We start from the raw sequence: 25,254 nt of genomic DNA, 5'->3' as shown, positions 1-25,254 counted from the left end.
CACACTCCTGTACTCATAAATACAATCATTTCCTAAAGAATTTTTTCATCCATATTCATTCATAATAATGGGGAGGAGGCAATAGTAGGGGTTCCTATGACTATTAGGATGGGAAGATTTTTAGGGTAGCCAATGGAAAAACAGGCTTAGTGTATTCATTATTATGTAAAATCACATGGAAAAAAAGATGGTGGAAAATTAGAACACATCCCCCAGTTGAGACACCCGGCCTACCATGGCCTTGATGGAGGCCACCATTTTCTGTCAGTCCATACATTCAGATGTTATGTTCCCCCCATACATTCCTATTATGAATTCTCCTCTCCACTCCTCCTTTGCCTATGTGAGCATGCAGATTTTTTGTCTACACATGGATGAATCCATATCACTTGACTCCTTCAATATGCCCATATACCATGAGCACTGATGTGTTCAGTGTCTAGACTTATGCTATTCTCCCTTGTGAGTCATGTGTATGATACATGAGGGCACAAGGACTCCCGTATAAGAACTGGATTAATGGGAGGTCATTCAATCTAGCTTCCTCTATGAGTATATTAAAAATCTCTTGGAATGACACATACTCTGCACACAGCCATGGGAACCTTCACATATCCTATCTTGAACAGAGTTTCAGGAAGATTGTTTTAAGCATTTAAAGAGCTGACAGGAGAAATCTTGTATAGAGAGGAGAGAAGGTAATCCTACATGTATGTTCAGGAAGAAGGAATAAGGATGTAGGCACACACATACACATACATAAGACTAGAGGGGGAATGAGGAAATATTCATATCCATAGCAACAGAGAGAATGATGGATGAGGTGGATGGGGCAATAGAAAAACTAAAGATAATAAAGGAGGGGATAGAATGAATATCTGAAAATTCCTGGCCTGGAATGAAGTGAAAGGAAGGCAGAACGTATCTCGTGGTTTCTTTATTAACGGTCCTCATCAATGGGAGATATGAAATATTTCATTTCAACATAAGTATCCTCTGGATCAGAATCTAGAGACAGGAATGAAGAGATTATGTTGCTATATAAATGAAATGGGCCTGCTCTTTGTGTATATAGGCTTATACAGCCAATCACTGAGGGCTCTGGAGCACAAAGTGAAGGGAAAAATGCAGAGAAAGCCTTGCCAGGAATAGTGTGAGGACACATAGACTCCATTACATCATAGTATGCTGACTAGGAGGGGTAATAAAGGGAGAATGGGGCAAACATATTGAAACAGTCAGTCCAGGGTCTCCGGTAATCTGTCAAGGTCCTGTGGTCATCTCTCTCCTTGATAGTCTCACTAGACAGCAGAAGTAAGAGAACCCCACATTCCCTCTCCCTCTGCAAACCACACCTTGGCCTAGGCACCTAGGAGCCTCTTGTGGAGGGGAGAAAAAAGGAACTGGGGAGAGGAAAAGGTAGAGGGCAAATGGACCCCGAGTGTGGGGTTTAGAGGGGCACTAACTCCTGGCAGAGATGTGAGTGGGATGCCCAGTGAGAAATAATAGAGACTAGACTTGGAGCAGGGTAGTTGGGAGAATGACCATTTCCTGATCAAGGTGGGCTCTGACATCACTTCCAATCAGGTGTCAGCAGGAAACAGGGTCTGTCTAGCCTAGACTCATCTCCACTTGTCTGCTTTTCCTCTTAGAGCTGGGAATGCTTGTCTGAGAAGCCAGAGAAACCAGGACTTGCCTAAGAACATCCTGAGAAGCAGTAATCAGGAAAGTGGTCACGAAACACAAGCCACAGATTGCTGAATCCAGTGCAAAGAAGGGAAAAGATCCCTGCTGCTCCCACCAGAACCATAGCTTTCCATTCTGAGGTGAGACAGTCCCTGTAGCATTTGAGGGGGGCACCTGTGGCTCAGGACAGGAAGGCCCAGGGAAACCCATGGGGTATATTCTAGGCTTAAAGCATAGAACGTGTGTTGAACTAGCTGGATGGAGGCTGGCCCACCAAAAGGCTTTAGACTGGTACTGTTTTGTCATAGTGGAAGGAGGCTGTATGACTCAGTGACTGGAGCTAGGGAAGGATGTAGGACAGGAGTATGAAGGGCATTGTAGGTTTGTTTGCCTGGTGGGTACAAGAGATCTCAGAGCTCATCTGTACGGACCTCATTTGATAGAAAGGCTAAGTGAAGTCAATAGGGGAGGGGTTTGGACCAGGGTTACAGTACAGCCAGGAGGGGCAAATCCAGGTTCAGAGTACTGAACTCTCTTGTCTGCCAAGCTAGCTGGCTTATATCTTGGCAGCTACCACTTCTGAGAGCCAAGACTCATAGACTCAGGTTCCCTGGATGGGCTCCCTGAGAAGTAGATGGATAAATACGCCATAGAACCAGGACTTCTGAGAGTCTTCAGTAATGTAGAAGAGATCAGTTGAGGGGCCATCCAAGCCCCTGAGGGGCGTTGGATCAGCCTTGGGTAGACACTTAGCAGTGGAAGTGTCTTTCCCTGAATTTCTACCATTTAGAAATGTAGGGAATTGCCCATGCCCCTAATTCCTTCGGAACCCTCTTTGAACATTTTCCTGTGATATGGAGGTAAAAGCTTAGGAAAGGTCCATTTTGGTGATGTCCAAGAATTCCTCCTCTGGAGTCTAAGCTGCTGAAGGATTTTTTGGACATTAAGAATGAGGTAGAGATATTTGGTAGATATGAGTTGAGTGAGTTTGGGCTATCAATAATCAAATGCAATGTGGAGATTACAAACTGAATAAAGGTAGGAATTCTGAGTTGTTTAAAGGAACTTGCTTGGGCGGCAGATGGGTCCTTTAGGGAAAGAAGGGTCAGGATGGAAGCCTAAATTAACAGCCCATTGATCAGGGCAAATGTGACGCTTCCATTGGCTTATTGAGCCAGTCTGTGTGGCTATCCCAAAGAGTGGATTTGCCCCATCTTGAAGAGATCAGCTCAAAGATATCTCTCACTAACATTGTAACCATGATTCTAAAAAGGCTGAAGAGGGAAAGATGAGGCCAGAAGCACCAGCCCAGTCCAATTTGTCAGGACAAATGGGACCAGGAATATATGAGGACAATTTCCTGAGGAGGGGTTATAAGCATTTTATCAACAACCCCAAACTCACTCCAGAAATTACTGTAGTAAAAAAAAATCTTAAGGGAAAACCTAACACAAAAAATGGGTGTGGAGTCTACATAAATCCCCACAACTGTCTGATTAAGGATCCATCCAACAAGGGATGGGAGAGAAGGCAGGAAACACACACACACAAATATTCACACTGACTTAGAGATAAATAAAGACTTTCATACCAGATTCACATGAATTGCTCTACCCCTCAATGCAATTGTCTCAAAAATATTTTCATTGATATCCTTCAGAAATCATGAAGAGAAGACAAAAGGGGGTGTCAAAAGGGCCTACCTGAGTTAGGAGGAAAATTGAGGAAGCCAAAGGGGAAAGGAGTTGAGCACTTTGATTCCTATGTTAAATCCCATGGAAGAGGTCAGTGGAAGGCTCAGAACTATCATGCCCTGGGCAGGATCCCTGTCTTTTGGGGTTATTTAGTCATGGAGGAACACTCAGGCATTCTCCTTTCCCTCATATATTCCGGTATTGCTTTGTTCTCTTTATAGATTCATATTAGGAATTCTCCTCTACATTCCCTTCATGTCCAGAATACAGCCCTGACGAGTCCTTTCTAGGCATTACTGACTCCCTTTGTGATCTATGGAGCCAAAACGTATGAAAACACCTATATTTGGGGAATAGAAATTCACTGTATTCTCCCTTGGGAAGTGCCATATGATTGTGCAATTGTAGTTCTTGTTCACATATGTGAGTTCCCAGGTACCATTTATCTATAATGAGTCCTGTACTGGTGAGAACTGATTCTATCTAGATTCCTCATATGTGAGGAATGAGACACTGTCTGTGGGCATCAATGGACATCAGCCAAAGTCTATGCCAAGGGGAGGGGAAGCCAAATCCTTTGAGGAATACAGAAAGAAGAAATTACATATAAATCAGAGAAAGGAAGATAAAGCTCTGTCTATCTGTCTGGCTATCTATCTGTCTGTCTATCTGGAGAGAATATATGTCAATATATAGGAATGAATAGAGAGAATCTGTGAGTGCCTAGACAGGAAGGAGGAGGATAAGGGATGATTGCTGGGGGTTGTGAGGACAGAGGAAGTGTAAGACCTGGAAATGACTTGCTAGAACACTTATTAGTAATTCTGGAGAGGAATAAGGAGGGGGCAGCCTGAGGTCTTACATATGTGAATATATTCTCTATCCTTAGATACAGGAGATGTCATATATTCTCTGAATTCTCATGCACACAGATGTTCCTTTACATATTATGTGAGAGACTCCAGAGTCATATAGTGAATAGATATATCAATGAAATGGGCTGGATCTCTCTGTATATAGGGATATAGAGCCAAATACTGAGATATCTCCCAAGTAGGAAGGGAAGAGGGAGATGCAGAGATCCCCCTGATGAGAATAGTCTGATGACACAAAGACCCCATTACATCATAATATGCTGAGTGGAGGGGGCAGGGTCATAAGAGGCAGCAGAGGTGTAGGGATAGAGACAGCCCTGGCGCTCTGCTCATCCTTCACAGTCACTATAGTCATCTCCCTCCTTGACAGACTCCTTGGAGAGAGCAAAAGTAAGGAGTCTCCATCTCACCTCACCTTCCTGAACAAGCCCAACCCCTTGGGGTCCCTTGTAGCATTGATGGTGAGAAAATGGAAAAGGAGGCAGGAAGGGAGAATGATGGAATGGAAATGAAGCCTGAGAGGGTTGGAGTGAGAGGGGCACTGATTTCTGGCAAAGAATTTAGTGGGATTCCCATTGCTAGACCATGGTGTTTGGGGTAGGGTTTTTGGGAGAAGGACCTCTGCCTCACCAAGGTGGACACTGACTTCACTGCTCACCACATCTCTGATTGGAGAGATTTACAAGCAGAGGGTCTGGCAAGCCAGACCTCATCTTCTCTTGTCTGCTTGTTCCCCTAGGGCCGCTATTGGATGTCTGAGAGGGGAGAGAGGTCCAGAAATCTACCCAAAGGCAACTCTGAGGATCAATTGGCAGAGAAGTGGTGAGGAAATAGAAGCCATAGACTGCTGAATCCTGACTCAAAAGAAAGATAAGACCCCTGCTAGTCCCTCCAGAACAACAGCTTTCCATTCGGAGGTGAGACAGTCCCAGTAGGAAGGGGTGACACCTGTTGCTCAGGAGGAAGGTCCAGGGAGAACCATGGGCTATGGTAGACTTTAGGCATAGAACATTGCCTGAACTAGTTGGATGAGGCCTGGCTCACCAAAAACCATTAGACTGGCAGCGTTTTTGTCATAGAGGGAGTAGGCTGTTTGGGTGAAGGGAGATGGAGAGGCAATGATGGAGAGGAGTCTGAAGGGGCTTGTAGATTTGAGGATGGAGGCTGGAAGGGATCTCAGAGGTCATGTTGTCCAACCTAATTTTTTTGTTTTTTTTGTTTTAAAAACATTATTTTATTTGGTCATTTTCATACATTATTCATTGGAAACAGATAATTTTCTTTTCGTTCCCACCCCCCAACCTAATCTTTTGACAGAAAGGGTTACATGAAGTGAAGAATAGGGGAGGAGTTTGGTCTAGGTTACACAGCCAGGAAGGGAATGGGCAAAAGCAGGCCCTGAGTCCAGGATCCTCTTGTCTACCAAGCAAGCTGGCTTACATCTTGGCAGCTACCTCTTCTGAGAGCCAAGCTTTATGGACTCAGGTTGCCTCAGAATCAGATAAATTCCCCATAGTGCCAGGTCTTTTGGGAGTCTTCAACCATAGAGGAGAAGAGGTCAAGTAAGGGGTTTAGATCAGCCTAGTGGAGAAGTGACCTTCCCTTAAAGTGACCTTAGGAATACAGGGATTTGCCCATCCCACTCTTACATTTCTGGAACCTCTTTGAACATATTCCTTGGATTTAGAGGTAAAGCTCAGTCAAGATCCATGTAGCTGATCTCAGAGAATTCCTCCTCTGGGGACTCAGCATGTTGAAGGAGTTCTTGGACAGAAGGAATGGGGTAGAGAGATTGGTCATAGATGGGTATCATGAAAGGAATAGGGATCAAGAAAGGCTTGGTGGTAGTCATGGATTCAGTGCTATTATATGGAAAATGAAGATCATGAACTGAATAAAGGTGGGAACTATTGAGTTGTTTAATGGATTCTCCTTGGGCTGCAGAAGGATCCTAGGGGAAATCAGGGTAGGATAGGAAGTCTGAAGGAACAGCACCTAAATCAGGGCACATGTGACACTTCCATGGCCTCAATGAGCCAGTCTGTGGGGTATTGCAAACAGGAAGAGGACATTAGCCCCATCTAGAAGTGATCAGATCAAGGACATCTCTCACTAATATTGTCTCCTTGATTCCAAAAAGGTTGAACGGGGAAAGATGAGGCCAGAAGCAAATAACCCAGTCCCAATTTGAAAGGACAAATGGGACCAGATATATATGAGGGCAACTTTTCTCCAGTATGGTTTTAATTTTAAGTATAATATCAACAAACCCAAAACTCACTCCAGCAATTATTATGTAGTAAATGAAATTCATAAGGGAAAACCCAACCCAAGGAATGGGCTTGGGATCTACATAAATCCTCACTACTGTCTAACCAAGGATCCATCCAACAAGGAATGGGAGAGAAGGCAGGAGACACAAACACAAATATTCACACTGACACAGACATAGATACAGATTTTCACTCCAGATATACACACTCTCCTGTACCCGTTAATTAAATCATTTTAAAAAAATTCATTGATATGTTTCAGGAATCTTGGAGAGAAGACTAAACAGGTGTAAAAAAAGGGCTTTCAGAAACAGCTGCCTGAAATACAAGAAGGGATGAGAAAGCCAAAGGAGAAAGCAGTTGAGCACGTTGATTCCTTTGGAAAATCCCAAAGAAGAGGTCAGTAGTACGGCTTAGATATATCATCCCCTGATCAGGATCCCTGTTTATCTGGTTATTGAAACATGGAGCAGCACTCAGCCTTTCTCTCTTCCCCCATATATTCTGTTATTGCTGTATTCTCTTTATAGATTCATATTAGGAATTCTCCTCTATACCATCTTGGTGTGCAGAATTCAGCACTGACCTGTCCTTTCTGGGCATTAATGACTCCCTGTGTGATATGTAGAGCCAATTAGTATGAAAACTCTTGTATTTGGGGTGCAGAGATTCACTGTATTCTCCCTTGGGAAGTGCCATTTGATTATTCAAGTGTGCTTCTCCTTGTTCACATACATGTGCTCTCGGGTAGCTTATATCATATATGAGTCCTGCACTGGTGAGAGCTGATTCCACCTAGATTGCTCTTCCTGTGGTCCAAATATTCCCTCTTTACTCCCATATGTGAGTAATAAGACACTGTCTGTGGACACCAATAGGAGCCCAGCCCAGGGGGAGAGGAAGGAGAAGCCTTTCAGGTATACAGAGAGGGAGAAGAGCCCATATATGATTCAGAGGAAGACGAAAACTCTATCTATCTATAAGAGAGAATATATGTAGATATATAGAAATACAGAGAGAATCTCCGTTCGCCTAGACATTGAGGTTTAGGATAATAAAGATGTTTGCTTATATTTTTGAGGACCCAGGGTATGTCAGTCATGCACATGAAATAATAGAACCAGTATAAGTAATGCTAGAGAGGAATAAGGACAGGGTAGCCGCAGGTCTTGGAACCCTGAATATGTTCTCTGTCCTCATTACACAGGAGATGTCATACATTCTCTACATTTTTATACACACAAATGTTCTGTTATAAAATAAATTAGAGACTCCAGAGTCATAGGAATGGAGAGAACAAATACATCAATGAAATGGGCCTGAACTTCCTGTATATGGGAATGAGAGAACCAAACAACGAGACATCCAGAGCAGGAATGAGAAGGTGGAGATGAAGAGATTCCCCTGATGAGAAAAGTCTGATGAAACAAAGACCCCCATTATATCATAATATGCTGTCTGGAAGGGGTGGGCTTATACGAGGCAGGAGAGGTGTAGGGATAGAGACAGCCCAGGGGATCTGTCCATACATCACAGTCTCCCTCTCTGCCAGACTCCCTGGAAGCAGCAGAAGTAAGGAATCTCCATCTCCCCCCACCCACCTGGAAAATCCCAAACCCTAAGTGCTGCTTTTCTAGCATTGTTGATAAGGGAGGGGAAAAGGAGGCTGGGACCGAAAAATGAAGCCTGAGAATATTGGAGTTAGAGGAGCAATGACTGCTGGCAGAGAGATTAGAAAGAAACTCAGTGGGAGACCATTCAAAGTGGCGTAGGGTTGTTGGAAGAAGTACCACTGCCTGATCAAGATGGGCACTGACTTCACTGCTACTCAGGTATCAGCTAGGAGAGGTTAAAAAGACAAGGCTCTGGCTGGACTGGACTCACCTTTTCTTGTCTGCTTGTCCTCCTAGGGCTGCTAATGGATGTCTAAGAGGGGAGAGAATTCTGGGAATTTACCCAAAGTTCACCCTGAAATTCACTTGTCAGAAAAGTCATCGGGAAACACAATCAACAGACTGCTGAATCCAGTCCCAAGGGAAAGAAATGATTCCTACTGGTCACCCAGGACTGTGGCTTTCCATTCTGAGGTGAGAGTCCCTGTAGCCTGGGGGCACCTGTGGCTCAGGACAGGAAGGCCCAGGAAACCCATGGGCAATATTCTAGGCTGAAATCATAGATTGTGCGTTGAATAGCTTTAGACTGGTAGTGTTGTTGTCATAGAGCAAGGAGGCTTTGACTGGGTGACGGGAGCTGGGGAAGGATGTAGGAAAGGACTCTGAAGGGGTTTGGAGATTTGGGTGGCGTGGAGGCTGGGAGAGACCTCAGAGGTCATCTGGTTCAACCTTCTCTTTTAATTAAAAAGGCTAAGTGAAGTCAAAAGGGAAGGGGTTTGGATGAGGGTTACAGTACAGCCAGGAGGGGAAATGCAGGTTCAGAGTGCCGAACTCTTGTCTGCCAAGCTAGATGGATTACATCTTGGCAGCTAACTCTTCTGAGATCCAAGCTGCAGGGACTCAGGTTCCCTCAGAATCAGGTGGAGGCATTCCCCATAGAGCCAGGACTTCTGGGAGTCTTCAGTCATGGAGAAGAGATCAAGTGATAAGGGGCTTTGGAAAAGGCTGGTGTAGGTGAGACCTTGCCAGAATTTCTTTCATTTAGGAAATCAGGGATCTTCTCACCCCCTCGTGATTTCTGGACCCTCCATGAACAAGATCCTTGGATGTAGAGGTAGAAGCCTAGGCAAGGTCCATGTTTCTGGTCTCAGAGAATTCCTCTTCTAGATTATGAGCTGCTGAAAGAGTTATCTTGGGCATGAAGAAAATGGGGTAGATGGGCAAAGAGGGGTACCATGGAGTGACAGGGACGTACAAAGACTTGGTAGACGTGGACTGAGTGGCTTCTGGGCTTTCAATAATCACAGGGAAAGTGGAGATCACAGACTGAACAAAGGTGGGAATTGCAAGCTGTTTAAAGGAACCTGCTTGGGCTGCAGAAGGGTTCTAGGGGAACTCAGGGTGGGGATGGAAGCCTGCTGAATCACAATCCCTGCTCTAGACCTCATCAGCCCCTACATTTCCCACACAGTGTAATCAGGGAAGTTCCTCCAAGCAGGGGAGAAGGCTTCTACTACAACCTGCAGAGGTCAATGTTATGGACAGTCTCTCTTTGACATTGTCTCTCTGTTGCCAACAGCCTGAAGACAAAGATGAGGCCTGAAGCAGGAGTCCAGTGCAGTTATTTGTAAACGTGGGGCCAGGGATATGAGAGAGCATCCTCCCAGGAAGGCTAAAGGCCCTTCTTAATAGGCCCACCCTTATTCCTACAAATACTCTAGTTAACAGAAATCTAAAAGAAAGCACAAAGCAGAAGGTGTCTCCACTCCAACCTGACATCTTCCAACCTGCTACCATGGATCCAACAAATGTTGCAGTGCAGCATGGGATACTCCCACATGAACCCCACCCAGCCCCTCAGCCAGCCACACACCCAGAGAAGACACTGCCATGCTCACATGCAAATTCTTGTTCCCCCAAATCACTCCATAGAATGTTGTCATCCCCATCCATTGGCAGTTACGGTGGCAGAAGCCCGAAGGCGGCCCACAGAGGCACTTTCAGATACACATGCCTGACTGAGGCAGAAGAGTCATGGCAACCCAAGGCAACACAGGCTGGCAATATTCATTCCTATGGAATGCGATGGTGGAAGAGTCAGACATCTCTCCTCCTCGGTGAGCTTCCCTTCTTTGCTTATTGAGCCTGAATGAGTGCTCCCCCATTGGCCCTGCCCAGCCCTAGACTGGAATATGAGAGGAGGGTCTCCTGAAGAATGGTATTCTGAATTCTCTGCGGCATTCCCATGCTATTGAGATCTGAGCACTCCCGCGTGCTCTGTAGGGATTGCTGATTCCTTATCGGGCCCCCTTACAGCCCCCCAGAAGCCCCTAGATTGGGCAGCGGCCATGTTGGAGGCCTCGTGCACCAGAACCCAGCGGGCCCAATGGGGTGGGCTTTTGAAGGGCTGACGCAGGGACGTGTGGACACACAGCAGAGGGGCCCCGGGCAGCAATAAGGGTGCCTGTGCCTCCCTCCGTCCATGCCGGGCTCCCGGGATGGCCACAGTGTGTAACAGCCCCGCACCAGGCCACTTGCAGCAGCAAAGGTGGGAGCGAGGAGATGAGCCGCAGTGGGTGCGTGCGGAGCCGCCTGGAAGCACATGCGGCGGAGCCGGACGTGGGTGGGGGGTGGCGCGAGAGGAGCTGAGGCCAGGCGGGTGGGCGGGTGATGCCCGTTGGGGGCCGAGGGAGGTGGGAGGGAGTTGACGCAGGAGCCCTGCAGAATGTCCAAGCGCTGACGTCACTGGCCATCAGCTCTGAGAGGGGGAGGGGCGCCTAGCCAGGGCTCAGCTCCGCTAGGCTACGGCTCCCCCTCTGGCTGAGAATGGCTACTGCACAGGAGACAGATGTGGGGAACCGCCCTAAGCCCAGCCCAGGCTCAGCTGCCTGAACCTGGGTGATCTGTGGGCAGGGAGCACAAGCTGAGGACCTGGGACAGCTCCCAGGGCAGGGAAAAGGTCCAGGACTGGTTCCTCCAGACCTGTCACAGCCCAGCGGGAGGGGGGCACGTGTGGCTCTGGCGGGGGAAGGGGGGGGGCCTCAGGGACACTGTGAAGACAAGAAGTAAGGCAGGGGCTTGGCCAAGGCTCACACAGACAGCAAAGGGCCAAAGACGGCCTTGGAGCCTGCCAGGGTAGCTGCCTTTCATCTCCTGGGCTCTGCTTCCACTGAGAGCCAAGCTAAAGTGGCCCAAATTCCCTGCAAGCTACTCCAGCACAGCTGCTGAAGAAATTTCCCTCAGAGCTAGGGATGCTGGCAGGCTTCAGACTTCAACCTGGCCTAAGAGAGGGACCAATCACTCCCCTGGCCTTTGGGTCAAAAGGGGATGGACAGCCCCCAAGATGAGCCTGAGCACAATCCCTTGGCTTCTCCACTTGTGAAATTGGGATGACTCAGAACTGACTCCATTTGGGCTCTCCTTCAACGTTTCCTGAACCTTGTAGGTAGCAGGCTGGGCAAAGTCCTTTTCTCCTGCCCTCAGACAATTCTCTCTCTGGGAGGGGGACTGCTATGTGTGTGAAGGAGGGCCTTTCACAGTCCAAATGGGGCAGAGGTGGTCAAGAGTTGGCCAAAGGATCAGAGAGCCTTGGAGTGGGTGGAGGGTGGGGGCAGATTGACAGGACTTCATTGGTGGGAAGCAAGCTGGAGATGAGGGACAGAGAATAGAGGTGGGAGATTGTCAGCTGTACAAAAGGTCCTGCTTGGGTGGCAGAATGGTGGGGGGGGGGATGCAGGGTGGGATAGGAGGAAGCCTTCCCAATAACAAGCTCTTGACCACAGCTCATTGTGCCCTTTCCTGTCCCACCTTAGACTAGTCTGTGATGTTCTACCAGCCACAGGGAGATTGCTTCTCCCCCGACATGCAAAGATCATGGATATCTCTCACTCAACTTGTTTCTCTCTGCTTCCACAAAGACTGAAGAAGAGCAAGAATTAAGAAGCAGGAGCCCAATTCAATGTAGCATTGGGGCTCAGAGTATACGGAACAGCTTTCCCTGGAGGGCAATAAATACTTCATCACCACCGAAATTGATTCCAGCAAGCAATTCTGTTCATAGATATCTAAGGCAATGCACACACAAAAAGGAGTGGGCACAGTGTAGCCCCCCAACCAGATCTGATCTCTTCTCGATGATAACCAGTTATGCCCAAGGGATGGGATGGAAGTGGGCCAGAGACTCAGAGACTAGGAGAAAGACATTCCCACACAACCTCCTGTACCCATAAATACAATCATTTCCTAAAGAATTTTTTCATCCATATTCATTCATAATAATGGGGAAGAGGCAATAGTAGGGGTTCCTATGACTATTAGGATGGGAAGATTTTTAGGGTAGCCAATGGAAAAACAGGCTTAGTGTATTCATTATTATGTAAAATCACATGGAAAAAAAGATGGTGGAAAATTAGAACACATCCCCCAGTTGAGACACCCGGCCTACCATGGCCTTGATGGAGGCCACCATTTTCTGTCAGTCCATACATTCAGATGTTATGTTCCCCCCATACATTCCTATTATGAATTCTCCTCTCCACTCCTCCTTTGCCTATGTGAGCATGCAGATTTTTTGTCTACACATGGATGAATCCATATCACTTGACTCCTTCAATATGCCCATATACCATGAGCACTGATGTGTTCAGTGTCTAGACTTATGCTATTCTCCCTTGTGAGTCATGTGTATGATACATGAGGGCACAAGGACTCCCGTATAAGAACTGGATTAATGGGAGGTCATTCAATCTAGCTTCCTCTATGAGTATATTAAAAATCTCTTGGAATGACACATACTCTGCACACAGCCATGGGAACCTTCACATATCCTATCTTGAACAGAGTTTCAGGAAGATTGTTTTAAGCATTTAAAGAGCTGACAGGAGAAATCTTGTATAGAGAGGAGAGAAGGTAATCCTACATGTATGTTCAGGAAGAAGGAATAAGGATGTAGGCACACACATACACATACATAAGACTAGAGGGGGAATGAGGAAATATTCATATCCATAGCAACAGAGAGAATGATGGATGAGGTGGATGGGGCAATAGAAAAACTAAAGATAATAAAGGAGGGGATAGAATGAATATCTGAAAATTCCTGGCCTGGAATGAAGTGAAAGGAAGGCAGAACATATCTTGTGGTTTCTTTATTAAAGGTTCTCATCAATGGGAGATATGAAATATTTCATTTCAACATAAGTATCCTCTGGATCAGAATCTAGAGACAGGAATGAAGAGATTATGTTGCTATATAAATGAAATGGGCCTGCTCTTTGTGTATATAGGCTTATACAGCCAATCACTGAGGGCTCTTGAGCACAAAGTGAAGGGAAAAATGCAGAGAAAGCCTTGCCAGGAATAGTGTGAGGACACATAGACTCCATTACATCATAGTATGCTGACTAGGAGGGGTAATAAAAGGGAGAGTTGGGCAAACATATTGAAACAGTCAGTCCAGGGTCTCTGGTAATCTGTCAAGGTCCTGTGGTCATCTCTCTCCTTGATAGTCTCACTAGACAGCAGAAGTAAGACAACCCCACATTCCCTCTCCCTCTGCAAACCACACCTTGGCCTAGGCACCTAGGAGCCTCTTGTGGAGGGGAGACAAAAAGGAACTGGGGAGAGGAAAAGGTAGAGGGCAAATGGACCCCGAGTGTGGGGTTTAGAGGGGCACTAACTCCTGGCAGAGATGTGAGTGGGATGCCCAGTGAGAAATAATAGAGACTAGACTTGGAGCAGGGTGGTTGGGAGAATGACCATTTCCTGATCATGGTGGGCTCTGACATCACTTCCAATCAGGTCTCAGCAGGAAACAGGGTCTGTCTAGCCTGGGCTCATCTCCACTTGTCTGCTTTTCCTCTTAGAGCTGGGAATGCTTGTCTGAGAAGCCAGAGAAACCAGGACTTGCCTAAGAACATCCTGAGAAGCACTTATCAGGAAAGTGGTCACGAAACACAAGCCACAGACTGCTGAATCCAGTGCAAAGAAGGGAAAAGATCCCTGTTGCTCCCACCAGAACCATAGCTTTCCAATCTGAGGTGAGACAGTCCCACAGGGACTTTTGAGGGGGGCACCTGTGGCTCAGGACAGGAAGGCCCAGGGAAACCCATGGGGTATATTCTAGGCTTAAAGCATAGAATGTGTGTTGAACTAGCTGGATGGAGGCTGGCCCACCAAAAGGCTTTAGACTGGTACTGTTTAGTCATAGAGGGAGGAGGCTGTATGACTCAGTGACTGGAGCTGGGGAAGGATGTAGGACAGCAGTATGAAGGGCATTGTAGGTTTGGTTTGCCTGGTGGGTACAAGAGATCTCAGAGCTCATCTGTATGGACATCATTTGATAGAAAGGCTAAGTGTAGTCAATAGGGGAGGGGTTTGGACCAGGGTTACAGTACAGCCAGGAGGGGCAAATCCAGGTTCAGAGTACTGAACTCTCTCATCTGCCAACCTAGCTGGCTTATATCTTGGCAGCTACCACTTCTGAGAGCCAAGACTCATAGACTCAGGTTCCCTGTATGGGCTCCCTGAGAAGTAGATGGATAACTACGCCATAGAACCAGGAGTTCTGAGAGTCTTCAGTAATGTAGAAGAGATCAGTTGAGGGGCCATCCAAGCCCATGAGGGGCGTTGGATCAGCCTTGGGTAGACACTTAGCAGTGGAAGTGTCTTTCCCTGAATTTCTACCATTTAGAAATGTAGGGGATTGCCCATGCCCCTAATTCCTTCGGAACCCTCTTTGAACATTTTCTTGTGATATGGAGATAAAAGCTTAGGAAAGGTCCTCCTTGGTGATCTCCAAGAATTCTTCCTCTGGAGTCTAAGCTGCTGAAGGAGTTCTTGGACATTAAGAATGGGGTAGAGATGGGTAAAGAGGGGGTAACATGGTTTTAAAGGGATAAAGAAATATTTGGTAGATGTGAATTGAGTGAATTTGTGCTATCAATAATCAAAGGCAATATGGAGATTACAAACTGAATAAAGGTAGGAATTCTGAGTTGTTTAAAGGAACTTGCTTGGGCAGGAGATGGGTCCTTCGGGAAAGAAGGGTCAGGATGGAAGCCTAAATTAACAGCCCATCAATCAGGGCAAATGTGACACTTCCATTGGCTCACTGAACCAGTCTGTGTGGCTATCCCAAAGAGGAAGAGTGGATTTGCCCCATCTTGAAGAGAACAGCTCAAAGATATCTCTCACTAACATTGTAACCATGATTCTAAAGAGGCTGAAGAGGGAAAGATGAGAGCAGAAGCATTAGCCCAGAATAGGACCAGGAATATATGAGGACAATTTCCCGAGGAGGGTTACAAGCATGTTATCAACAAGCTCAAAACTCACTCCAGCAGTTACTGTAGTAAATGAAAATCTTAAGGAAAAACCCATCACAAAAAATGGGCATGGAGTCTACATAAATCCCCCCTACTGTCTGATCAAGGGTCCATCCAACAAGGGATGGGAAAGAAGGCAGGAAACACAGACACACAAATATTCACACTGACAGAGAGATAAATAAAGGTTTTCTCACCAGATTCACATATATTTCTCTACTCCTAAATGTAATTGTTTCAAAAATATTTTCATTGATGTCCTTCAGAAATCATGAAGAGAAGACTAAGGGGAGTGTTCAAAGGACCTTGAGAAATATCTACCCGAGTTAGGAGGAAAATTAAGGAAGGCAAAGGGGAAAGGAGTTGAGCATTTTGATTCCTATGTTAAATCCCATGGTATAGGTCAGTGGAAGGCTCAGAACTATCATGCCCTGGGCAGGATCCCTGTCTTTTTGGGTTATTTAGTCATAGAGGAGCACTCAGGCATTCTCCTTTCCCCCATATATTCCGGTATTGCTTTGTTCTCTTTATAGATTCATATTAGGAATTCTCCTCTACATTCCCTTCGTGTCCAGAATACAGCCCTGAGGAGTCCTTTCTAGGCATTAATGACTCCCTTTGTGATCTATGGAGCCAAAAAGTATGAAAACACCTATATTTGGGGAATAGAAATTCACTGTATTCTCCCTTGGGAAGTGCCATATGATTATGCAATTGTAGTTCTTGTTCACATATGTGAGTTCCCAGGTACCATTTATCTATAATGAGTCCTGTACTGGTGAGAACTGATTCTATCTAGATTCCTCATATGTGAGGAATGAGACACTGTCTGTGGGCATCAATGGACATCACCCAAAGCCTATCCCAATGGGAGGGGAAGCTGAATCCTTATAGGTATTCAGATAGAAGAAATTATATATAAATCAGAGAAAGGAAGATAAAGCTCTATCAGTCTGGCTATCTATCTGTCTGTCTGTCTGTCTGTCTATCTGGAGAGAATATATGTCAATATATAGGAATGAATAGAGAGAATCTGTGAGTGCCTAGACAGAAAGGAGGAGGATAAGGGATGACTGCTGGGGGTTGTAAGGACAGAGGAAGTGTAAGACCTGGAAATGAATTGCTAGAACACTTATTAGTAATTCTGGAGAGGAATAAGGAGGGGGCAGCCTGAGGTCTTACATATGTGAATATATTCTCTATCCTCAGATACAGGAGATGTCATATATTCTCTGAATTCTCATGCACACAAATGTTCCTTTACATATTTTGTGAGAGACTCCAGAGTCATATAGTGAATAGATATATCAATGAAATGGGCTGGATCTCTCTGTATATAGGGATATAGAGCCAAATACTGAGATATCTCCCAAGTAGGAAGGGAAGAGGGAGATGCAGAGATCCCCCAGATGACAATAGTCTGATGACACAAAGACCCCATTACATCATAATATGCTGAGTGGAGGGGGCAGGGTCATAAGAGGCAGCAGAGGTGTAGGGATAGAGACACCCCTGGCGCTCTGCTCATCCTTCACAGTCACTATAGTCATCTCCCTCCTTGACAGACTCCTTGGAGAGAGCAAAAGTAAGGAGTCTTCATCTCCCCTCACCTTCCTGAACAAGCCCAACCCCTTGGGGTCCCTTGTAGCATTGATGGTGAGAACATGGAAAAGGAGGCAGGGAGAATGATGGAATGGAAATGGAGCCTGAGAGGGTTGGAGTGAGAGGGGCACTGATTTCTGGCAGAGAATTTAGTGGGATTCCCATTGCTAGACCATGGAGATTGGGGCAGGGTTTTTGGGAGAAGGACATCTGCTTCACCACGGTGGACACTAACTTCACTGCTCACCACATCTCTGATTGGAGGGATTAACAAGGGGAGGGTCTGGCAAGCCAGAACTCATCTTCTCTTGTCTGCTTGTTCCCCTAGGGCCGCTAATGGATGTCTGAGAGGGGAGAGAGGTCCAGAAATCTACCCAAAGGCAACTCTGAGGATCAATTGGCAGAGAAGTGGTGAGGAAATAGAAGCCACAGACTGCTGAATCCTGACTCAAAAGAAAGATAAGACTCCTGCTAGTCCCTCCAGAACAACAGCTTTCCATTCCAAGGTGAGACAGTCCCAGTAGGAAGGGGTGACACCTGTTGCTCAGGAGGAAGTTCCAGGGAGAACCATGGGCTATGGTAGACTTTAGGCATAGAACATTGCCTGAACTAGTTGGATGAGGCCTGGCTCACCAAAAACCATTAGACTGGCAGCGTTTTTGTCATAGAGGGAGGAGGCTGTTTGGGTGAAGGGAGATGGAGAGGCAATGATGGAGAGGAGTCTGAAGGGGCTTGTAGATTTAAGGATGGAGACTGGAAGGGGTCTCAGAGGTCATGTTGTCCAACCTAATTTTTTTTGTTTTTTTGTTTTTAAAACATTATTTTATTTGGTCATTTTCATACATTATTCATTGGAAACAGATAATTTTCTTTTCGTTCCCACCCCCCAACCTAATCTTTTGACAGAAAGGGTTACATGAAGTGAAGAATAGGGGATGGGTTTGGTCTAGGTTACACAGCCAGGAAGGGAATGGGCAAAAGCAGGCCCTGAGTCCAGGATCCTCGTGTCTGCCAAGCAAGCTGGCTTACATCTTGGCAGCTACCTCTTCTGAGAGCCAAGCTTTATGGACTCAGGTTGCCTCAGAATCAGATAAATTCCCCATAGAGCCAGGTCTTTTGGGAGTCTTCAACCATAGAGGAGAAGAGGTCAAGTTAAGGGGTTTGGATCAGCCTAGTGGAGAAGTGACCTTCCCTTAAAGTGACCTTAGGAATACAGGGATTTGCCCAGCCCACTCATACATTTCTGGAACCTCTTTGAACATATTCCTTGGATTTAGAGGTAAAGCTCAGTGAAGGTCCATGTTGCTCATCTCAGAGAATTCCTCCTCTGGGGTCTCAGCATCTTGAAGGAGTTCTTGGGCAGGAGGAATGGGGTAGAGAGAGGGCAAAGATGGGTATCATGAAGGGAATAGGGATCAAGAAAGGCTTGGTGGTAGTCATGGATTCAGTGCTATTATATGGAAAATGAAGATCATGAACTGAATAAAGGTGGGAACTGTGCAGTTGTTTAATGGATTCTCCTTGGGCTGCAGAAGGATCCTAGGGGAAATCAGGGTAGGATAGGAAGTCTGAAGGAACAGCACCTAAATCAGGGCACATGTGTTACTTCCATGGCCTCAATGAGCCAGTCTGTGGGGCTGTTGCAAACAAGAAGAGCACATTAGCCCCATCTCGAAGTGATGAGCTCAAGGACATCTCTCACTAATATTGTCTCCTTGATTCCAAAAAGGTTGAACGGGGAAAGATGAGGCCAGAAGCAAATAACCCAGTCCCAGTTTGAAAGGACAAATGGTACCAGATATATATGAGGGCAACTTTTCTCCAGGATGGTTTTAATTTTAAGTATAATATCAACAAACCCAAAACTCACTCCAGCAATTATTGTGTAGTAAATGAAATTCTTAAGGGAAAACCCAACCCAAGGAATGGGCTTGGGATCTACATAAATCCTCACGACTGTCTAACCAAGGATCCATCCAACAAGGAATGGGAGAGAAGGCAGGAGACACAAACACAAATATTCACACTGACACAGACATAGATACAGATTTTCACACCAGATATATACACTCTCCTGTACCCGTCAATTAAATCATTTCAAAAAATTCATTGATATCCTTTAGGACTCTTGGAGAGAAGACTAAACAGGTGTAATAAAAGGGCTTTCAGAAACAGCTGCCTGAAATACAAGGAGAGATGAGAAAGCCAAAGGAGAAAGCAGTTGAGCACGTTGATTCCTTTGGAAAATCCCAAAGAAGAGGTCAGTAGTACGGCTTAGATATATCATCCCCTGATCAGGATCCCTGTTTATCTGCTTATTGAAACATGGAGCAGCATTCACCCTTTCCCTCTTCCCCCATATATTCCGGCATTGCTGTATTCTCTTTATAGATTCATATTAGGAATTCTCCTCTATAACATCTTGGTGTGCAGAACTCAGCACTGACCTGTCCTTTCTAGGCATTAATGACTCCCTGTGTGATATGTAGAGCCAATTAGTATGAAAACTCTTGTATTTGGGGTGCAGAGATTCACTGTATTCTCCCTTGGGAAGTGCCATTTGATTATTCAAGTGTGCTTCTCCTTGTTCACATACATGTGCTCTCGGGTAGCTTATATCATATATGAGTCCTGCACTGGTGACAGCTGATTCCACCTAGATTGCTCTTCCTGTGGTCCACATATTCCCTCTTTACTCCCATATGTGAGTAATAAGACACTGTCTGTGGACACCAATAGGAGCCCAGCCCAGGGGCAGAGGAAGGAGAAGCCTTTCAGGTATACAGAGAGGGAGAAGAGCCCATATATGATTCAAAGGAAGACAAAAACTCTATCTATCTATAAGAGAGAATATATGTAGATATATAGAAATACAGAGAGAATCTCCGTTCGCCTAGACATTGAGGTTTAGGATAATAAAGATGTTTGCTTATATTTTTGAGGACCCAGGGTATGTCAGTCATGCACATGAAATAATAGAACCAGTATAAGTAATGCTAGAGAGGAATAAGGACAGGGTAGCCGCAGGTCTTGGAACCCTGAATATGTTCTCTGTCCTCATTACACAGGAGATGTCATACATTCTCTACATTTTTATACACACAAATGTTCTGTTATAAAATAAATTAGAGACTCCAGAGTCATAGGAATGTAGAGAACAAATACATCAATGAAATGGGCCTGAACTTCCTGTATATGGGAATGAGAGAACCAAACAACGAGACATCCAGAGCAGGAATGAGAAGGTGGAGATGAAGAGATTCCCCTGATGAGAAAAGTCTGATGACACAAAGACCCCCATTATATCATAATATGCTGTCTGGAAGGGGTGGGCTTATACGAGGCAGGAGAGGTGTAGGGATAGAGACAGCCCAGGGGATCTGTCCATACATCACAGTCTCCCTCTCTGCCAGACTCCCTGGAAGCAGCAGAAGTAAGGAATCTCCATCTCCCCCCACCCACCTGGAAAATCCCAAACCCTAAGTGCTGCTTTCTAGCATTGTTGATAAGGGAGGTGCAAAGGAGGCTGGGACCGAAAAATGAAGCCTGAGAATATTGGAGTTAGAGGAGCAATGACTGCTGGCAGAGAGATTAGAAAGAAACTCAGTGGGAGACCATTCAAAGTGGGGTAGGGTTGTTGGAAGAAGTACCACTGCCTGATCAAGGTGGGCACTGACTTCACTGCTAACCAGGTATCAGCTAGGAGAGGTTAAAAAGACAAGGCTCTGGCTGGACTGGACTCACTTTTCTTGTCTGCTTGTCCTCCTAGGGCTGCTAATGGATGTCTAAGAGGGGAGAGAATTCTGGGAATTTACCCAAAGTTCACCCTGAAATTCACTTGTCAGAAAAGTCATCGGGAAACACAATCAACAGACTGCTGAATCCAGTCCCAAGGGAAAGAAATAATTCCTACTGGTCACCCAGGACTGTGGCTTTCCATTCTGAGGTGAGAGTCCCTGTAGCCTGGGGGCACCTGTGGCTCAGGACAGGAAGGCCCAGGAAACCCATGGGCAATATTCTAGGCTGAAATCATAGATTGTGCGTTGAATAGCTTTAGACTGGTAGTGTTGTTGTCATAGAGCAAGGAGGCTTTGACTGGGTGACTGGAGCTGGGTAAGGATGTAGGAAAGGACTCTGAAGGGGCTTGGAGATTTGGGTGGCCTGGAGGCTGGGAGAGACCTCAAAGGTCATCTGGTTCAACCTTCTCCTTTAATTAAAAAGGCTAAGTGAAGTCAAAAGGGAAGGGGTTTGGACGAGGGTTACAGTACAGCCAGGAGGGGAAATGCAGGTACAGAGTGCCGAACTCTTGTCTGCCAAGGTAGATGGATTACATCTTGGCAGCTAACTCTTCTGAGATCCAAGCTGCATGGAGTCAGGTTCCCTCAGAATCAGATAGAGACATTACCTATAGAGCCAGGACTTCTGGGCGTCTTCAGTCATGGAGAAGAGATCAAGTGATAAGGGGCTTTGGATCAGGCTGGGGTAGATGTGACCTTCCCAGAATTTCTTTCATTTAGGAAATCAGGTTTTTTCTTACCCCCTCGTGATTTCTGGACCCTCCATGAACAAGATCCTTGGATGTAGAGGTAGAAGCCTAGGCAAGGTCCATGTTTCTGGTCTCAGAGAATTCCTCTTCTAGAGTATGAGCTGCCTTGGGAGTTATCTTGTGCATTAAGAAAATGGGGTACATGGGTAAATAGGGGTACCATGGAGTGACAGGGACGTACATAGACTTGGTAGACATGGACTGAGTGGCTTCTGGGCTTTCAATAATCACAGGGAAAGTGGAGATCACAGACTGAACAAAGGTGGGAATTGCAAGCTGTTTAAAGGAACCTGCTTGGGCTGCAGAAGGGTTCTAGGGGAACTCAGGGTGGGGATGGAAGCCTGCTGAATCACAATCCCTGCTCTAGACCTCATCACCCCTACATTTCCCACACAGTGTAATCAGGGAAGTTCTTCCAAGCAGGGCAGAAGGCTTCTACTACAACCTGCAGAGGTCATCCTTATGGCCAGTCTCTCTTTAACATTGTCTCTCTGTTGCCAACAGCCTGAAGACAAAGATGAGGCCTGAAGCAGGAGTCCAGTGCAGTTATTTGTAAACATGGGGCCAGGGATATGAGAGAGCATCCTCCCAGGAAGGCTAAAGGCCCTTCTTAATAGGCCCACCCTTATTCCTACAAATACTCTAGTTAACAGAAATCTAAAAGAAAGCACAAAGCAGAAGGTGTCTCCACTCCAACCTGACATCTTCCAACCTGCTACCATGGATCCAACAAATGTTGCAGTGCAGCATGGGATACTCCCACATAAACCCCACCCAGCCCCCACCCAGCCACACACCCAGAGAAGACACTGCCATGCTCACATGCAAATTCTTGTTCCCCCAAATCACTCCATAAAATGTTGTCATCCCCATCCATTGGCAGTTACGGTGGCAGAAGCCCAAAGGCGGCCCACAGAGGCACTTTCAGATACACATGCCTGACTGAGGCAGAAGAGTCATGGCAACCCAAGGCAACACAGGCTGGCAATATTCATTCCTATGGAATGCGATGGTGGAAGAGTCAGACATCTCTCCTCCTCGGTGAGCTTCCCTTCTTTGCTTATTGAGCCTGAATGAGTGCTCCCCCATTGGCCCTGCCCAGCCCTAGACTGGAATATGAGAGGAGGGTCTCCTGAAGAATGGTATTCTGAATTCTCTGCGGCATTCCCATGCTATTGAGATCTGAGCACTCCCGCGTGCTCTCTAGGGATTGCTGATTCCTTATCGGGTCCCCTTACAGCCCCCCAGAAGCCCCTAGATTGGGCAGCGGCCATCTTGGAGGCCTCGTGCACCAGAACCCAGCGGGCCCAATGGGGTGGGCTTTTGAAGGGCTGACGCAGGGACGTGTGGACACACAGCAGAGGGGCCCCGGGCAGCAATAACGGTGCCTGTGCCTCCCTCCGTCCATGCCGGGCTCCCGTGATGGCCACAGTGTGTAACAGCCCCGCACCAGGCCACTTGCAGCAGCAAAGGTGGGAGCGAGGAGATTAGCCGCAGTGGGTGCGTGGGGAGCCCCCTGGAAGCGCACGCGGCGGAGCTGGACGGGGGTGGGGGTGGCGCGAGAGGAGCTGAGGCCACGCGGGCGGGTGGTGTGATGCCCGTTGGGGGCCGAGGGAGGTGGGAGGGAATTGACACAGGAGCCCTGCAGAATGTCCAAGCGCTGATGTCACTGGCCATCAGCTCTGAGCGGGGGAGGGGCGCCTAGCCAGGGCTCAGCTCCGCTAGGCTACGGCTCCCCCTCTGGCTGAGAATGGCTACTGCACAGGAGACAGATGTGGGGAACCGCCCTAAGCCCAGCGGGCTGGGAGACCTGTGGGCAGGGAGCACAAGCTGAGGACCTGGGACAGCTCCCAGGGCAGGGAAAAGTTCCAGGACTGGTTCCTCCAGACCTGTCACAGCCCCACGGGAGGGGGGCGCGTGTGGCTGGGGGGGGGGGGCTCAGGGACACTGTGAAGTCAAGAAGTAAGGCAGGGGCTTGGCCAAGGCTGACACAGACCGCAAAGGGTCAAAGACGGCCTGGGAGCCTGCCAGGGTAGCTGCCTTTCATCTCCTGGCCTCTGCTTCCACTGGGAGCCAAGCTAAAGTGGCCCAAATTCCCTGCAAGCTACTCCAGCACAGCTGCTGAAGAAATTTCCCTCAGAGCTAGGGATGCTGGCAGGCTTCAGACTTCAACCTGGCCTAAGAGAGGGACCAATCACTCCCCTGGCCTTTGGGTCAAAAGGGGATGGACAGCCCCCAAGATGAGCCTGAGCACAATCCCTTGGCTTCTCCACTTGTGAAATTGGGATGACTCAGAACTGACTCCATTTGGGCTCTCCTTCAACGTTTCCTGAACCTTGTAGGTAGCAGGCTGGGCAAAGTCCTTTTCTCCTGCCCTCAGACAATTCTCTCTCTGGGAGGGGGACTGCTATGTGTGTGAAGGAGGGCCTTTGACAGTCCAAATGGGGCAGAGGTGGTCAAGAGTTGGCCAAAGGATCAGAGAGCCTTGGAGTGGGAGGAGGGTGGGGGCAGATTGACAGGACTTCATTGGTGGGAAGCAAGCTGGAGATGATGGACAGAGAATAGAGGTGGGAGATTGTCAGCTGTACAAAAGGTCCTGCTTGGGTGGCAGAATGGTGGGGGGGGGGGTGCAGGGTGGGATAGGAGGAAGCCTTCCCAATAACAAGCTCTTGACCACAGCTCATTGTGCCCTTTCCTGTCCCACCTTAGACTAGTCTGTGATGTTCTACCAGCCAGAGGGAGAGTGCTTCTCCCCCGACATGCAATGATCATGGATATCTCTCACTCAACTTGTTTCTCTCTGCTTCCACAAAGACTGAAGAAGAGCAAGAATTAAGAAGCAGGAGCCCAATTCAATGTAGCATTGGGGCTCCGAGTATAGGAAACAGCTTTCCCTGGAGGGCAATAAATACTTCATCACCACCGAAATTGATTCCAGCAAGCAATTCTGTTCATAGATATCTAAGGCAATGCACACACAAAAAGGAGTGGGCACAGTGTAGCCCCCCCCTCAACCAGATCTGATCTCTTTTCGATGATAACCAGTGATGCCCAAGGGATGGGATGGAAGTGGGCCAGAGACTCCGAGACTAGGAGAAAGACATTCCCACACAACCTCCTGTACCCATAAATACAATCATTTCCTAAAGAATTTTTTCATCCATATTCATTCATAATAATGGGGAGGAGGCAATAGTAGGGGTTCCTATGACTATTAGGATGGGAAGATTTTTAGGGTAGCCAGTGGAAAAACAGGCTTAGTGTATTCATTATTATGTAAAATCACATGGAAAAAAAGATGGTGCAAAATTAGAACACATCCCCCAGTTCAGACACCCGGCCTACCATGGCCTTGATGGAGGCCACCATTTTCTGTCAGTCCATACATTCAGATATTGATATGTTCCCCTCATACATTCCTATTATGAATTCTCCTCTCCACTCCTTTGCCTATGTGAGCATGCAGATTTCTTGTCTACACATGGATGAATCCATATCACTTGACTCCTTCAATATGCCCATATACCATGAGCACTGATGTGTTCAGTGTGTAGACTTATGCTATTCTCCCTTGTGAGTCATGTGTATGATACATGAGGGCACAAGGACTCCCTTATAAGAACTGGATTAATGGGAGGTC

General features: G+C 46.8%; 1 long non-coding RNA gene across 13 annotated transcripts; it reads left to right on the top strand.

The window, feature by feature from the left end:
* Positions 1-1,180: 1,180 nt before the first annotated feature.
* Positions 1,181-24,542, top strand: LOC130453581 (uncharacterized). Of its 13 annotated transcripts, XR_008914471.1 has the most exons (8): positions 1,181-1,314; positions 1,653-1,826; positions 14,006-14,179; positions 17,397-17,574; positions 19,192-19,328; positions 20,838-21,014; positions 22,119-22,655; positions 24,324-24,542. It is a non-coding gene; the product is annotated as an uncharacterized LOC130453581 (long non-coding RNA). The 13 variants fall into 13 exon arrangements; XR_008914477.1 differs by lacking the exon at positions 14,006-14,179; XR_008914466.1 differs by lacking the exons at positions 14,006-14,179; positions 17,397-17,574; positions 19,192-19,328; ... (1 more) ...; positions 22,119-22,655; positions 24,324-24,542 and adding exons at positions 4,995-5,172; positions 6,791-6,927; positions 8,439-8,615; positions 9,721-10,258; positions 11,954-12,172.
* Positions 24,543-25,254: the final 712 nt, after the last annotated feature.

This window comes from Monodelphis domestica, chromosome X (assembly GCF_027887165.1).
Source record: "Monodelphis domestica isolate mMonDom1 chromosome X, mMonDom1.pri, whole genome shotgun sequence".
Taxonomy (NCBI): domain Eukaryota; kingdom Metazoa; phylum Chordata; class Mammalia; order Didelphimorphia; family Didelphidae; genus Monodelphis; species Monodelphis domestica.
Note: the sequence above shows the minus strand (reverse complement) of the source record. Positions and strands in the feature narration are given on the sequence as shown.